The sequence below is a fragment of the Caretta caretta genome, chromosome 2, assembly GCF_965140235.1.
Source record: "Caretta caretta isolate rCarCar2 chromosome 2, rCarCar1.hap1, whole genome shotgun sequence".
Lineage (NCBI taxonomy): Eukaryota > Metazoa > Chordata > Testudines > Cheloniidae > Caretta > Caretta caretta.
In genome coordinates, this window is record NC_134207.1 from 68,427,516 (window position 1) to 68,442,618 (window position 15,103).

Below are 15,103 nucleotides of genomic sequence, written 5' to 3' on the forward strand. Positions count from 1 at the left end.
CACAGATTTTTGAAATTTAAATTACAATTTTTTCAAGTTTTTCACTTTATTTAATGCAAAAATTCACTGCATCCAAAGTGGAACTATTTTTAATGGTCATCCATCTGCAGAGCTATTGAGTCAAAATGGTGCCCTTAAGTCTCCTCCTTTCAGTGCAGTGCAGATGTTTTATAAAATGAATGGGATAAAGTGGGTGACTACTTATGTTCTGAATTAGCAAGTATTGTAATGGTTTTAAATGATTTTACTGAAAGACTTGTTTTATTTCAGAAACTAAAACCTAAGGTTTTTTATCTGTTATCTATAACATGGTAGATCTTAAAAACTAGCTTTCATGATTAGAAAAATTTTGTTAGGAAGGTGTCCTAAACAAGTTAATTTGTTTACCAAAGGATAATATTTTGGAAAATGTAAAACATGTAACAGTGCTTAAATCATCCTCAGATGCATTGTAGTGTTAAAAGGAACTAGCAACCATCTCTACTGAGGTGACAGTATACTTGGTGAGAATATCCTCTTGAAATAGAATAGTGAGCTTTTAACTTTCTTTACTTTTGATATTGCATATTTCTATCTGCCCAGTGAACTGCTAACCATCTTTAACCAATTACCAAATGTTTAGGTAGCTTTAGGGAACTATTTCAAAATAATTCAAATATGAGAACAAAGTAACATTTTATATTGATCAGTTGTGAAATAAGTGTTTTGGCGTTCTAATGTATGGCAGAAGATTGCTGCATTTAGCTAGTAAAATATCTTGCTAATAAAATGTGTGTTTTTTCCTGTTAATCAAAAATCACATCTAGGACTTAGTCAAATGTTTATTGATTTTATAAATTATGCAAACTTGGGGTTTGAACTTAAAACATATTACTTATAACTCATTAGACTTGCTCAAGCAGGTTCCTATACTTTAAATTATTTTAATGTAATGGGGAACATAATTATCTATTATCTACAGTTGAATAGATTGCAATTAGTAATGGATTTTAAATGACCACTTGTCCACAGAACATCAAACATAACTACACCAAATATTAAAAGAGTTCTAATTGTTTTGTATTACAATAATTAGAAATCTTCTGCTATGAGAACCTAATAATGAATAGCTTTGATCATAATAATGCCATGTTAAGTTCTGCTTTCAAGTATATTAATCTGCTACTTGGATTCTTTTCTTCCCTCTACCCTCAAAGTGCACACCTGCCATTCTCATCTTTTTAGGGCATATTAGCAGAAACTCCAAGTACAATTTCATATTTTAAAAAAAAGTTGACAAGACATTCTGTAATACTGTAAAAACCCCAAAATTGTGATGTGATACTACTTACAAAGATGGGTCATTCTCACAGAATCTATTAAAATTGTTAATATTTAAATGGTCCATGGATAACTTGTAAACAGAGTTACTGCAGGATCATGGTATTAAAACTGCACACAGTGACTGAGGGGAATCTGAGATGACTACATATGAAGTGTGTGTGTGCATACTTGAACATTGAGAAGTGAGAGAGCTTATGCAATTATACTCCTGTTAATAGGATAAATTAGCTTGTTTTGTAAGCTTTCCTAATATCTCTTATTACCTTTAAAATACACTTATTTGTTTAGAATTTGAATACATTTTGTCCAGTATATTTTAATAAAAAGTAAATGGATAAAATTCTGTTCTCAGATGCACCATCAAACCCTGCTGATTTCAGTGGAGTTGCATAGGTATAAATGAGGGTAGAGTATGGTCCAATGTTCATGATTTTTTTTTTGGTCAAAATAATAAAGCATAAAAACAAAGACTAAAATAGGTAAAACAAGTGAATGTACCCAAGGTAGGCAATAATGCATAGAACAGTAATTTAAAACTATGAAGTAAAATAACTTTATTGAATTATAAGAAGTTAAGTGGGAACCAGAAGAGCAAAGTTTAATATGACCATAGAAAGAAATGAAGAAATACATATGTAAAGGAACTTGGAAAATACAAAAAGTGTCTATTCCAGTAAATTGAATTGTTATAATCTTCTTTTGCACTTAACATGCCAAATGCCTCTCTGAGGAGAATATCCCTAGAAATCAGATTAGAAAGTGTTTAATGGGAATTTTGTCATACTTGTTTTGAGTAACGTTAGGGTAACTAAAAATAATTTGGTGTTTCTGTAAAAGATAGGTCATCTAGTTGTGTAGTTTGCATGCTGATAGTGACCTAGAATTTTCAGTGAATGTCTTTTCAAATCTTTACTATCACATATACTACAATCAAACAATTTACTGTAAAGTTCTACTCTGCATATAGTGCGTACAGAGTCGTACATATTTTGATGTGGGGTCAAATTTAATATTTTTAGACTGTCAAAAACTCTAGATTTTTCATTAATACAATTTGCGTAGTAGAATCTTGCTTATTCACATTGATTAGGGATCCCATTTCCAATTACTGAATTGTGCAAATCATAAAGTAAGCAAATAAAAAGCAAGGATAATGCATCACAAAGCTCATCTTGTTTGTTGATTTGACAAGTGTATACTGTGGTGTATCTAATTTAGTAGTAAATGTTCTGTAACATATTTTGAGAAAGCATTCAAGTCTGAATTAATGAGACATCACTACAACATCATGCTGTTAAGCCTTTGAGAAGTGCAAAGACCAATTCCTATATACAAATTAATGAGATTTTACTAGACTACTTTTAATAAGCCAGTGCTTACTGTGGTGTATGTATTCATCATGGCTGTTACCAATTTCTTTAAAAATGAGGCTTTTCTGATCTGTTAGGGAGGATGTTGCAGTCGTTGAATTCTGTATAATATAGAAAACTATTCCAGACTACTAAAACAGACCTTTTGAAAAGGACCATTTAAAAAAAGAAAAAAAAATTCTATCCCAAAAGTAAAGGAGTTCTGGCAGTTTAATAATAATCTTCAAAACTGTATATTTAGTAATAAAATATATGTTAGACTTGGTAAATTTTTATTATTTTTTGAAACTCTTAATATAAATAAAAATTCCTAAAGTGATATTAATTGTACATTTAGTAAAATTGCTTCATCTCTAGCGATTACACTATTCATCACTTGTAAGTATGGATTTGCATTTTCATACTCAATATCTAAAATTGAAAAAATTAACCTCTACAGCTTGCAGTTATTCTTGTGTGTTTAGTCAAATGGCATACTACAAAGGGTTTCATATACATGACTTACTGAATATTATCAGATACTATTGTCCATTTCCTCCAAAAAGTATTTTAAACAAAATGAATGAAAAAGCCCTTAGAATTTAGCCACTTTGTCTGAAAGCCAAGTATAGATATTGTCAAAGCTGATTTTGTTCACTGGAAGATATTGTAGTTAATGCAGATTTAATTGATCTCGTCCAGGAGACTTTAAGAAACTGTGAACCATGGAGCTTAAAAAACAGCTCAAACATGGCTGATCACAATAGGTGCCAGTTTAATCTGAATCTGGTGGACTTTTCTTAGTGACTTGACATAATTTTCTTTAGTGTCTTAATACTGGGATTATGTATAGGCTAAACCATTCTAATTAAACCCAACCAAAATATATTATGGGCTACTTTTCAGTTTCAGAAAGAGTAATAAAAATATTGTTGCACATATGAGTGAATGATATTACTACATACTGCTTTAAATGGTGTTTAAATACAGGTATAAGCATACCAATACAATGAAATCGAGAGGACTGTTATTCCTAAGTGATAAAACTTCATGATTTATTACTTAAGAAGTTATTGATAAGCATATTATGTTATATCTAGTTATTCAGATTGTTCTTGCTGATGTAAAGTTCATGACTGTAGCAACTACCATAAAGAGTTCATATAAAATAATTATCTAGTGTTACACTTTCGTTCTTTATGCTTTTCCAATGTAATTGCTTCCTTATAATAATTTTTGAAGATGTGTTGCTTCATGTAAAATGTTTGTGTATGTTTCTCTTTGGTCCAGAAATCAAAGTCAAAAAGTGGTCTTGACTTTTATTCTCTCAATTAGTTTCTTCCTATGCATGACATCACTCTTGCTGGTAGTATTACAAATATAGAAATTGGATTGTAAGCTAAAATGGAAGACTAACTACCACTGGTAGTTGGGTGATGGGAGAAAGCCCAAACTGGATGAATATTGATACTAGCCTCTGAGAAAGAGATGTGAGTTCTTGAGGACTTGGAGTACTCCTTGCAATCAAATATATGATGTATTATCATTTCCCATAGGAAATACTTGAGCATACTCGTTGCTACCAACTGCTGTAGAAAGCAAACAGAAAAATAGATTGTGGTTTTAAAAAAAGATGCACTGTGAAATACATTACTTGGTAAGTATCATTTGTATAGGTAACTCATTTCCCTGAAATGTAATCAATTTTTCTACCTTTGAAAACTGGACCACTCTACAGTATTTTTTTAAGAGAGCAAGTAAGCTAAATATATCTTGGATAGCAAGTAGATACAGATGGTACTAAAAGTCAGTGTGTTCATGTAAATCTAACTTGATTCTCTTTGTTAAATTTATATGCTGAAAGAGAAGTTGATTTTTGAGTAATCTTTAACTGACGAGTTTACTAGTTCAGTTGTTTGCAAAAGAAGTAAGGGTAGTTTGGCATATGTATGAGTCTTTTCTATTTTTAAGATATTTTCATGGAAGTTTTTCAAATCTTGAATATAAAAAGAGGGTGTATTTTTCATGATACGTGGTGGGAGGGGCGCTCTAGCAATTTAATCTGGTGGGGATAGACATTTTGAGAAAAATGAGGCCCAGTAGTTTTTACTACTTCAATCACACTGTTAGTTACAGCCATGAAGCTCTCAATATATTCAGTTAGCTTGGGTCAAAGTCCACAAACCCTGCTTGGGAAAGTTGATGTCACTAAGAGTTTTGTCTCAGTAATGACTTTAGGATTGTATTCTTTGTTCTTCATAGGGGTGAGTGACAAGCAGATGGACACCTCTTCGTTGATATAGATTATACAGTATTAAGCTTTCCTCTGATATATGTGTACATGTTTTCTGAAGGAATTAACTCATTATGTTAGATAACCTATTTTAGTGATAAATCTCTTTATTCTCTGAATTAACAGAGGCTTCTTTTATGTCCAGAGTTTCATGTTAAGATCGTAGTTAAACTGTGCTTGAATATGATGAAATAATCATTTCTATCAAACTGTCCTTTTAGTGAAAGGGTTGATAATAACGTCATTTATGGTGTTTTAATAAAGAAAAAAGTCATCTCTTTGAGTAGGAGTGGAATACTCTAAAACTAGCTCCTTAAGTAGTACTTAAACTTAATTATATTCAGCTCTTATGACAGTTGTGGGAAATGTGCATTGCAGAATGTAGGGCTTAGCTGATTTGTGAATTCTTCCCTCCCAACACATGGTAAATAGGTGTAGTCCCCTCCCTCCCAAAAAAAAGGAAAAAAGCTTTAAAGGCAGTTTATTTGCATGTATATCCAGCCTTTCTGAAGCAGAGGCCTTTGCAAGAAATTAAAGGAACTAACGACAAAAATAGGTTTGCATCTCTCTTAAAGTTTTGATGTGCTGTACATATTTGTAAATGCATGCTGTGACTTCATATAAACTCAGATATTTAGATTGGAAGACAGAGAACAAAATATATGCACAGCCTGTTGTGTGCAGCCATGCAGTGTATGACAGTGCCCAATTCTTTAGCCCAGTTGTCCTGCCCTTTTGCCCAGGGAACTGAGGTTGCTGCCTTTAGATGCGAGTCTATTTCATATGTTTCTCTGCATTTGATAGGCTTGTTAGTAGCTTAAGCAGTTTGTTTCACGTGACTGCTTATAAGGTGCTCTTATGGGCAGTGTCAATAATAATATATGGTCTGATCTATAGAACTTTTAGACAAAAAATACGTAGTTTCCCTTTGTGCCCTCAAGCAGTAAAGCCATCAGCTGTTCTTCATTGCAAGCCAAAAAATACCCAACCACAATTAAATTCAGCCAGTACTCCCCTACCTCACAAGCCCTCTCCCCTTTTCATTCCCAAATTCTAAGTAAATTGATAGTCATTACAGTATGCCCTGCGGATCAAGAGTTTCATGCTGTTTCAGTCCAAGGACTAGATTCAAAATAGCGAGCACCTGCCAGAGAACAATATAATGACAGCTCCCCTTCTCTTTATATCAAAGGGACTCCAGTTTGTGTGTCTTCTGATTGTTGGCATGAGAAGAGAAGCGTGTCTCAAGTAGGCAAGAACCAAGTCATTTAGGGCTTTGAGTCAATACCAGTACTTCAGACTCCATTGTGAACCTAATCATCAGCCAGGGCAAATCAAGGAACACTGGTGTCACGGGCTTCCAACAAGATAACACAGCGACTTGGTTAGTAAATAATTTAACAGATTACCTCTTTCCACACTGAAGGGCAAGGGACTCTTCTTTTTTCTTGCCACTTTCCTGTTCAGGAGTGGTGACTTTTTATAGCCTTTTTCCAAAACTCATAATTGTATGCCTGGCTGCATGCAAACTGGTGTGTCTAAGGTCTGTTGATATCCAGTCCATGTACTGAGTCTTTGGCCTCCCCCTTGGTTGTCTTCAGTCCACAATCATTGTAAAGGCCATCTTACCAATATAACTTGGAGGTCTCCGCTGGACATGTCCATACCAATGTAGCCTCACCTTCCTCAACTTGTCCTCAGTTGGGGCAAGCCACAGTAGGCCCCTCCCAGTCTCATTTTGTTTTTTATATTGGAGTATCCAACCATTTGACCATCTGAACATCTTCATTTCTGTGGTAGAGGGCATACTGATTTCTTTCTTATGGCTGGCCATCTCTCTTTGCTCTGTACATTATGCTGGGTCAAATTACTGGCATCTTTTTATCAGAGAGAACTGGGGTCAACTCCTGCCATTTGCACCAAGCAGCTTTGGTATAATGCCAGGCATAACTCAGGAGGGCACCAGTGATGGGTGGGGAGCTACTGTTAGGAATTTGGTTGTTTGTAAATAAGGAAAAGTATGAGAGTTTTCAGTAGGAAAACCATCACAATTAGTCCAAAACAGCATAACTCCACTAGCAAATATATCCCTGAAATTGTTTTATTTAAATAATTAATTAATTAATTAAAAGTACTTGCTGAATTCTGAAGCTCCATGTTGCTACAGCAACATTGTCTAGCAATGTGTTAATGTTGTATTTAAGAATACTCAAGAAGTTTAATATTGATCTTGAAATCTAAAATGATTTCTTTTTCAAATTTCAGAATTAAAAGGAAATATTGAGTGACATTGTTAAAGCTAGAAACACTTAACAAATTAAATACACTATATACTCTATTTGAGTCAAATATTTTTTCTAAACAAATTTTAATATATGTATTATGTAGCTTCAATTGATTGCACAATACTGTGGATTGGACATAGAATAAAAACTTCTGTTTGTTAAAATTACTGTACTCAGTGTATTTGCCTTCGTTGGAATGTTGTTCTGTGATTGCATCATTTTTAGTTTATACAGCTTTGTGCTAATGTCTTATTTCCCCAAATGAATTTAATTACATTGTCCTCCCTCTCTGATTATTGTATGTAGCATGACTGATTCAGTAGATCAAAAGTTATGTTTATTGGAAAACAGGATTAATATTTTATACTTTTGCTAACACCACCTTAAAAATAGCCACATCAAAGATTATGCTTTTAAGTCTAATGTTGTAATCTATTAAACCATACATCATTCTGCGTGGAATGTTTTTAAACTGAGGCAGTTGTCCCTTACAACGGTTTGTCTGTGTGGTTTCAAGTTATTACAGAAGTACACATACAACATTTGAACTGTATGGGGATAGAATTGTGCTACAAGGTCTCAATGGAGTGCAGTGAGTGGGTAGTGCCAACTTAACAGTATTTCCAGGAATTGTATGAAATGTATAGCTCATGTAGTTTGGCTTACATTAAGGCATTCTGGATATTGCAAACAAAATTGTTATTAAAACTAGTATTTTTTAAAAGCTAAATTTTTAAATAGCAGCTTGCTGCTAGTAGACGCTCAAATTCTGCCCACTACTTGTACCTTCTCTCAGGTAAGCAGTGAAGTGTTTGTTTTATTTTAAATGAGTTATATTCCTGAAACCAAATATCTAATATTGTATATTAAAATTTTTCCAGAAATATTAGAGTTTTGGAGGCTCATCTGAAGTAGAAAACTCTGGGCAGGATCAGTAACATCTTCCATACTTTTGTTTCTTTCAATCACATATTCCTCTTTTTAATTTTTGTAAAAGTGTCTTCTGTTGCTGTATAAAAGACCCTCAGCAAACATCATGGGAAACAGTGAAACGGACGATGCACAAAATTCTGAGAAATGCATAAAATACAAAAATAGATATTTTCCTTATCTTTTCACTTCAGTAATTTTAAGTGTTACTTGTAACAACAGTAGATTAAAAAACTGAGGTTGGTGTGCCTTTCTTTTTTAAGATGACTGTTCCTTTAAACATCAAAAACTAAAACCTGCAATATGTTAAACTGTTTAATACAAGGACATTTGCATGTACCTAAGTTAATTTAGATTGCGAAGTCTATTGAAGAAGCTTAGCAAGAACAGTTTTCATTCTAAATTATCATCTAACAGCAAAAGGTAGAATATCTGAGAAATATTCAATTAGTCATTACTACTTGACCGTAGTAGTAGGCTGTCTATAGGATTTAGTGATACCTGAATGGCAGGTTAAAGTACATAACTTTACTCCTGTGCCAAAAAATTAAAAATTCTGCACACAGTGTTTTAAAATTCTGCATATTTTGTCAAAATATCACTACATAATCACGCCAATTTCAGTTATTTTGGTAATTTATTTCAGAATACTATCAGCAGCTATGTCTGTAACAATACAGACACAAAAAAAGTCCTCCAGGAGTAGTGTGTTAAGGAAACCCCTATGACAACCCAGTTCCTGTTTCTGTGCCCCTTCCCCCAGAGCCCAGCAGGAGGGCCAGACACCCACAGCTCCTCCGCACCAGAGCCCAGCTACGGCCTCCCCGCCCCCAGATCAGACACTCACATGCACCTCTTATCCCCCACCACTCAGAGCCCAGCAGTGGGGCGCCCCCAGCCCAGATATCTGCACTCCTCCCCCTCATAGCCCTTCTGTGGGGCCCCCAGCCCAGATACTCGCACCCCCTCTCCCCGGAGCCCAGGGATCCAGAGGGAGAAACCACCTAATGCTGGGTCCTGGGCTTGTATGGAGTTACCTGCATGGCGCTGCCCTCTCCTTCCTTGAGGACGTACTGGGACCTAGGGGTGACAGTGGACGAGAAGCTGGATATGAGTCAGCAGTGTGCCCTTGTTGCCAAGAAGGCCAATGGCATTTTGGGATGTATAAGTAGGGGCATAGCGAGCAGATCGAGGGACGTGATCGTTCCCCTCTATTCGACATTGGTGAGGCCTCATCTGGAGTACTGTGTCCAGTTTTGGGCCCCACACTTCAAGAAGGATGTGGATAAATTGGAGAGAGTCCAGCGAAGGGCAACAAAAATGATTAGGGGTCTGGAACACATGAGTTATGAGGAGAGGCTGAGGGAGCTGGGATTGTTTAGCCTGCAGAAGAGAAGAATGAGGGGGGATTTGATAGCTGTTTTCAACTACCTGAAAGGGGGTTCCAAAGAGGATGGCTCTAGACTGTTCTCAATGGTAGCAGATGACAGAATGAGGAGTAATGGTCTCAAGTTGCAGTGGGGGAGGTTTAGATTGGATATTAGGAAAAACTTTTTCACTAAGAGGGTGGTGAAACACTGGAATGCGTTACCTAGGGAGGTGGTAGAATCTCCTTCCTTAGAGGTTTTTAAGGTCAGGCTTGACAAAGCCCTGGCTGGGATGATTTAACTGGGAATTGGTCCTGCTTTGAGCAGGGGGTTGGACTAGATGACTTTCTGGGGTCCCTTCCAACCCTTATATTCTATGATTCTATGAACTGCCAGGAACCCTCCAGCTCCCTCCCACTTCTCCTGGCAGTGTCTTCTATTTGTGAGCTGGGCTCTGCTGGATCCAGTGCCCCCTAGTGGCGGTCAGGAGCTCTGCAGCCCATTTCAGGGGGGCAGAAATTCTGTGCAAAAAACATTAATTTCTGTGCCAATTCTGCATTGTGCAGTGACACAGAATTCCCCCAGAGTAAACTTAGAAGTCTTCCTGTTGCATGATTGATGAGCTGTCATATTATCCACAATGATGTGCTATTGCTAAGAGCTCTGAGGAGCATATAGAGCCAAACTCAGCCATATTGTAACTTTACAGAAACCAGCAGAATCATACAAAGGATGAATGTGACATATATTGCTTACTAATGTACTTAACTCCTTTTAAGATAAGAGCAGTGCATTTTCAAACTGAAGAAGATTTCAAATATGCCTTACAAATTTTGCTAATAAGTAACAAACTAAACTATGTTTCATTATTGTTTTATTTCAGAGCTGCACCTACATCCACAATCATATGCCATTCAATTAGGAATCACAGAACAATGAGGGTTGGGGAAAAGGTGGGAGATGAGATAGAAGTATTGGTAAACATTTAAAGGTAAAGCCACAGTGCCCATACTGAGAAAATAATGACAAGCTAAGAAATGTTATTCTAACATATTTTGCTGTAATCCTGTATCTGTTATCTGTGAAAATATTTATCAGATTAAATTGTGTTGAGAGGGATATAGATAATTTAAATATTTTTAACCTTAGTCATTTTATAAACCAGTATCATGGTGTTATAGCAGAAGAATAGCAAAAGACAAATTATTAACAACAAAACCTATGTAAAACAAATGTCTTTAAATAGACTGAAATAGGACTTGTCTACACGTACAGTGATGCAGCTGCGCAGCAGTCGTGCTTCGGTGAAGACAGTATTACACCAATGGGAGAGCGTAATCCATCTCTGCAAGAGGCAGTGAAGCCTTCCCGTTGACATAGCGCTATCTAAACTGAGAGTCAGGTCAGTATAACTACGTCGCTTGGGTGTGGCTTTTTCACACTCCTGAGTAACGTAGTTTAACCAATGTAAATTTCTAGGATAGACCTGGCCTGAGACTATTCCCAATACACATTCTGAACATTTACAGTATAAAGCCTTGGTGGGAAAGCTGTTGCATTAAGCTGTCTGTTTCAAAGCTGTGCAGCGAACCTTTCTAGCAGGTAGGATGTTTGGTTCTTCTAAGATTATATCTTAACTCAAGCTAATTCTGCAGTAATTTACGCTCCAATTAAATCCTTTCTAGTTAGGTTAGCTAAAATGAGAACGGCCACACTGCAAAATAACACTCAAGCAGCACAGTGTAATTGGATTAACAGTGGAGAGTAACTATGTCCCAACTGCATTACTAGCTTGAGTGTCATCAACACTTAAACTTCAGCCTATGCTCCTTTATGGTCCAGCTAGCTTGAGTTAGAGATTTTTGTGTGTGTACAGGATTGGGTTAAGGGCAACACTTGAGTTATACCGTGAACTAACTGCACTGAAGACAAGCCCTAATATCAGCAACTGGTATATGTAGCTCCCTAAAACAGCAAGTGAACAGTGGAGCTATCTCAATCAGCAGCTCTGCAGCAAGATTACAGAGAACTACTGTCTGCACATTCCCTTACTAAGTTGATAAGATAAATGCTAAATCAAAGCTTTCCCCCCAAAATAACTAAAGTGCATTTACTCAATAAAAGAATAATATTGTATAAACTTAGAATGGTAGTTGAGGGTTGTATATCTGTCTGGTTGGGCTTGTTGGTTTCTTTGTTTTGGTTGAGGGGCAGGAGGTGTTAGGAAACTTAAAACTAACTCACTTCTCTCAGGAGATTCTTTAGTACTTTTGTTCTCTCTCAAACACACTCAGTAATCTTATATAAAATTAAAGGAGACCATTGCTTATTTGCAGACTCTAATTCTTCCAACCAGGAAAGACTTATGACCGCTGTAGTGAATGAGATTTCTTAATAATAAGAATTGTTTTCAAAAAATACTTTACAGCATGTTTAAATCGTGAAGTATTATTAAAATGATCCAAAAAATGGCAAAATAATAAACACAGATTCTTTTTACTTGTTCACTTGCTAATTTGCAGAAGTATTGTTCATGATGGGTTTCCCAATCACTATGAGCTTAAGAGGTTACTGTGTCCTCCAAGTTTCCTGACATACTAGCCTGGCTTAATGCAGGAATTGGCAACCTTTGGCATGCAGACCGCCAGTGGCCGGTCCAGTTTGTTTACTTGCCGTGTCCGCAGATTTGGCCGATCACGGCTCCCACTGACCGCGGTTTGCAGCTCCAGGCCATTGGGGGCTGCGGGAAGCGGCGGTCAGCACATCCCTTGCATCAGCCAGTGGGATCTGCGATTGGCCGAACCTGAAGACATGGCAAGTAAAGAAACTGCCCGGCCCGCCAGGGGGCTTACCCTGATGGGCTGCATGCGAAAGGTTGGCAATCCTTGGATTAATGTAACATGTATTATCTTTACAGAGATTCCTCAACTTTTCCTTACCTTAAAAATATCCTAGTTTAAATTATTTTTATTAAGTAACTTGTTTCTTAGGAAACTGTTAAATACTTCCAAACTTTATATCTAATATTTTTGCAACTAAGTATAGATTTTTACTTTAGTATTTGTGGCTGTATTCTCAAATTGCCACATTATTACATACATCTATTCAAGTAATATAGGCCTTAATCCATTGCTGTACACCTCACCGGAACCAATTTCAGTCAAAGGACATAGCTTGATTGTCACAGTCCAGTGAGTTTGCAGTTAAAAAACAGCACAACAAATGAAAAAAGAAAGCTAGCAGCTCAGGGGAAAAACCCATAATTTTACTTGTTAATTTACTAAATTTGAGACAGAAAACAGGACATGAATGGGAGTCTTCAATGCTATTTTTAGTCTCAATTTTCAGAGCAGAACTGTGCTTTAAAGACAAGAATGTACTTACTGAAACAGTTTATATTTAAACAAGACATGACAGGCAACAGGTCAAGCCTCTAACAAACTCATTGCAATGAGGAAACGCCAGGAGGACAGTTAGTTGTTCGTTTTTTTTTTTTAATGTGGCTTGAACAGGTTGCTTTTCTTTCTTTGCTACTTAATCACTGCTGCTGTGAGGTTTCTCCTTTTTTTCTCTTCCTTACTTAGTAACAACTTCTTTTCCATATCTTATTATTCTTTCTTGCTTTATTCCAAGACCTATTAACTTTTTTCCTCCTTGACTGTTGTATACATACCTTTAATATACTAAACAGGGAAAAGGATAAAATAGGGTAAAACTGTCCAACAACTTTGTCAGTGTCTAAACTTCCCTTTCAAAACATAATCCATTGATTTTTAATTTTTGTTTTTTAAAAAACTCTCCTTGATCTTTCTTTTTACATCCTTTTACATAGATATAATCATTAAGAAACAATGTCTTCAATATTTCTCTGAAATATTTGATTTAATAACTTTCCATTTATTCCTCAATTCATCCTTTTTATTGTAGTTTTTTTTATTATTCACCATTTCCATTGATTTTTTTTTTTTAATTTTTCCTTTGTATTTAATGTATATCTTTTTCCTGTGCGTGTTTTGCGGATCTAATTTTTTCTCTTTCGTCTGCTCGGATAGTTATACTCTGTCTCCTCCTCCTCCCTCTCAAAAGAAAAACATTAGGGCCCTGATTTCTATTCTGCTTAGCTCCACGTGCTACCTGTCATAGGAGTGCTATGTAAAAGAGAGAGGTGGGTGTGTGTGTGTGTGTGTGTGTATAGTTAGTGCTAAACACTATGTAGTAGTGTTTTGGGGTTTTTAGGACCAGTACAGTTGCTTTTGTTTCACTCTAGTGGCATTACTAGGGCTGTCAAGCGAGTAAAAAAAATTAATTGCAATTAATCACATGATTAAAAAATAGAATACCACTTCAGATTCTTAAACCTTGGTTCGAGTGCTGTATCTATCCTTAGAAATCCCACATTGGTACCTTCTTTGCATTTTGTCAAATCTGCTGCGAAAGTGTTCTTAAAATGAACATGTGCTAGATCATTATCCGAGACTACTATAACATGAAAAATATGGCAGAATATGGGTAAAACAGAACAGGAGACATACCCCAAAGGGTTCAGTCACAAAAAAATGTGTTAATTAAATTTAACGAGCATCATCCGTATGGGAGCATGTCCTCTGGAACAGTGGCTGAAGCATGAAGGGGCATATGAACGTTTAGCATATCTGGCATGTAAATACCTTGCAACGCCAGATACAAAAGTACCATGCGAAAGCCTTTTCTCACTTTCAGGAGACATTGTAAATAAGAAGCAGGCAGCAGTATCTCCCATCAATGTAAACAAACTTGTTTGCCTTAGCAATTGGCTGAACAAGTAGTCGTACTGTGTGGACTTGTAGGCTCTAAAGTTTTACATTGTTTTGGTTTTGAGTGCAGTTATGTAACAAAAAAACCCTACATTCATAAGTTACACTTTCACGATAAAGAGATTGCTCTGCAGTACTTGTATGAGGTGAATTGAAAAATGCTATTTCTTTTATCATTTTTACAGTGCAAATATTTGTAATAATAATATCAAGTGAGCACTGTACACTTTGTATTCTGTGTTGAAATAGAAATCAATATATTTGAAAATGTAGAAAAACATCCAAAAATCTTTAATAAATTTCAGTTGGTATTCTATTGTTTAACAGTGCGATTAATCGTGATTAACCCAAAAAAATTAACTGTGATTAAAAAAATCAATCACGTGAGTTAACTGCGATGAATTGACAGTCCTAGGTGTAACACATCCCTTTGTTCTTGTTTGAAAATTTAACAAATGGGTGGTGGAGACTAGAATCATGGGCCGATGAGAGGGGGAGTAGATATCTTGATAGTGAATGATAGGTCACAAAATGGCCCTGAAAGTGAGGACAAGCAACTTATATTTGATGCAATAGAGAAGTAGAGAGCCACTGGAGGAATGCAGAGAGAGGGGTGACATGTTCAGAGTGATGTGCTAGGAAAATGATATCTGCAGTAGCATTCTGAATGGAGATGAACTGGGAAAGATTGCATTTGTCAAGACCAGAGAAAAGGATGTTGCAATAATCTAGATATGAGATGAAAGCCTGGGAAAGAGTTTTA

The 15,103-nt window shown here is 36.0% G+C and overlaps 1 protein-coding gene across 7 annotated transcripts in view; it reads left to right on the forward strand.

Moving 5' to 3' along the window:
- PLAG1 (PLAG1 zinc finger) overlaps positions 1-15,103 on the forward strand; it is a 58,402-nt gene that overhangs the window by 4,249 nt on the left and 39,050 nt on the right. For 2 of the 7 annotated variants that reach the window (XM_075125204.1, XM_048840710.2), the window contains exons 2-3: positions 4,229-4,329; positions 4,935-6,349. The exons of 4 other annotated variants lie outside the window; for them this stretch is intronic. The gene's annotated coding sequence lies outside the window, so the exon portion shown is untranslated. The remainder of the gene's footprint in view (positions 1-4,228; positions 4,330-4,934; positions 6,350-15,103) is intronic. One more of the 7 variants, XM_075125205.1, reaches the window with a different exon arrangement.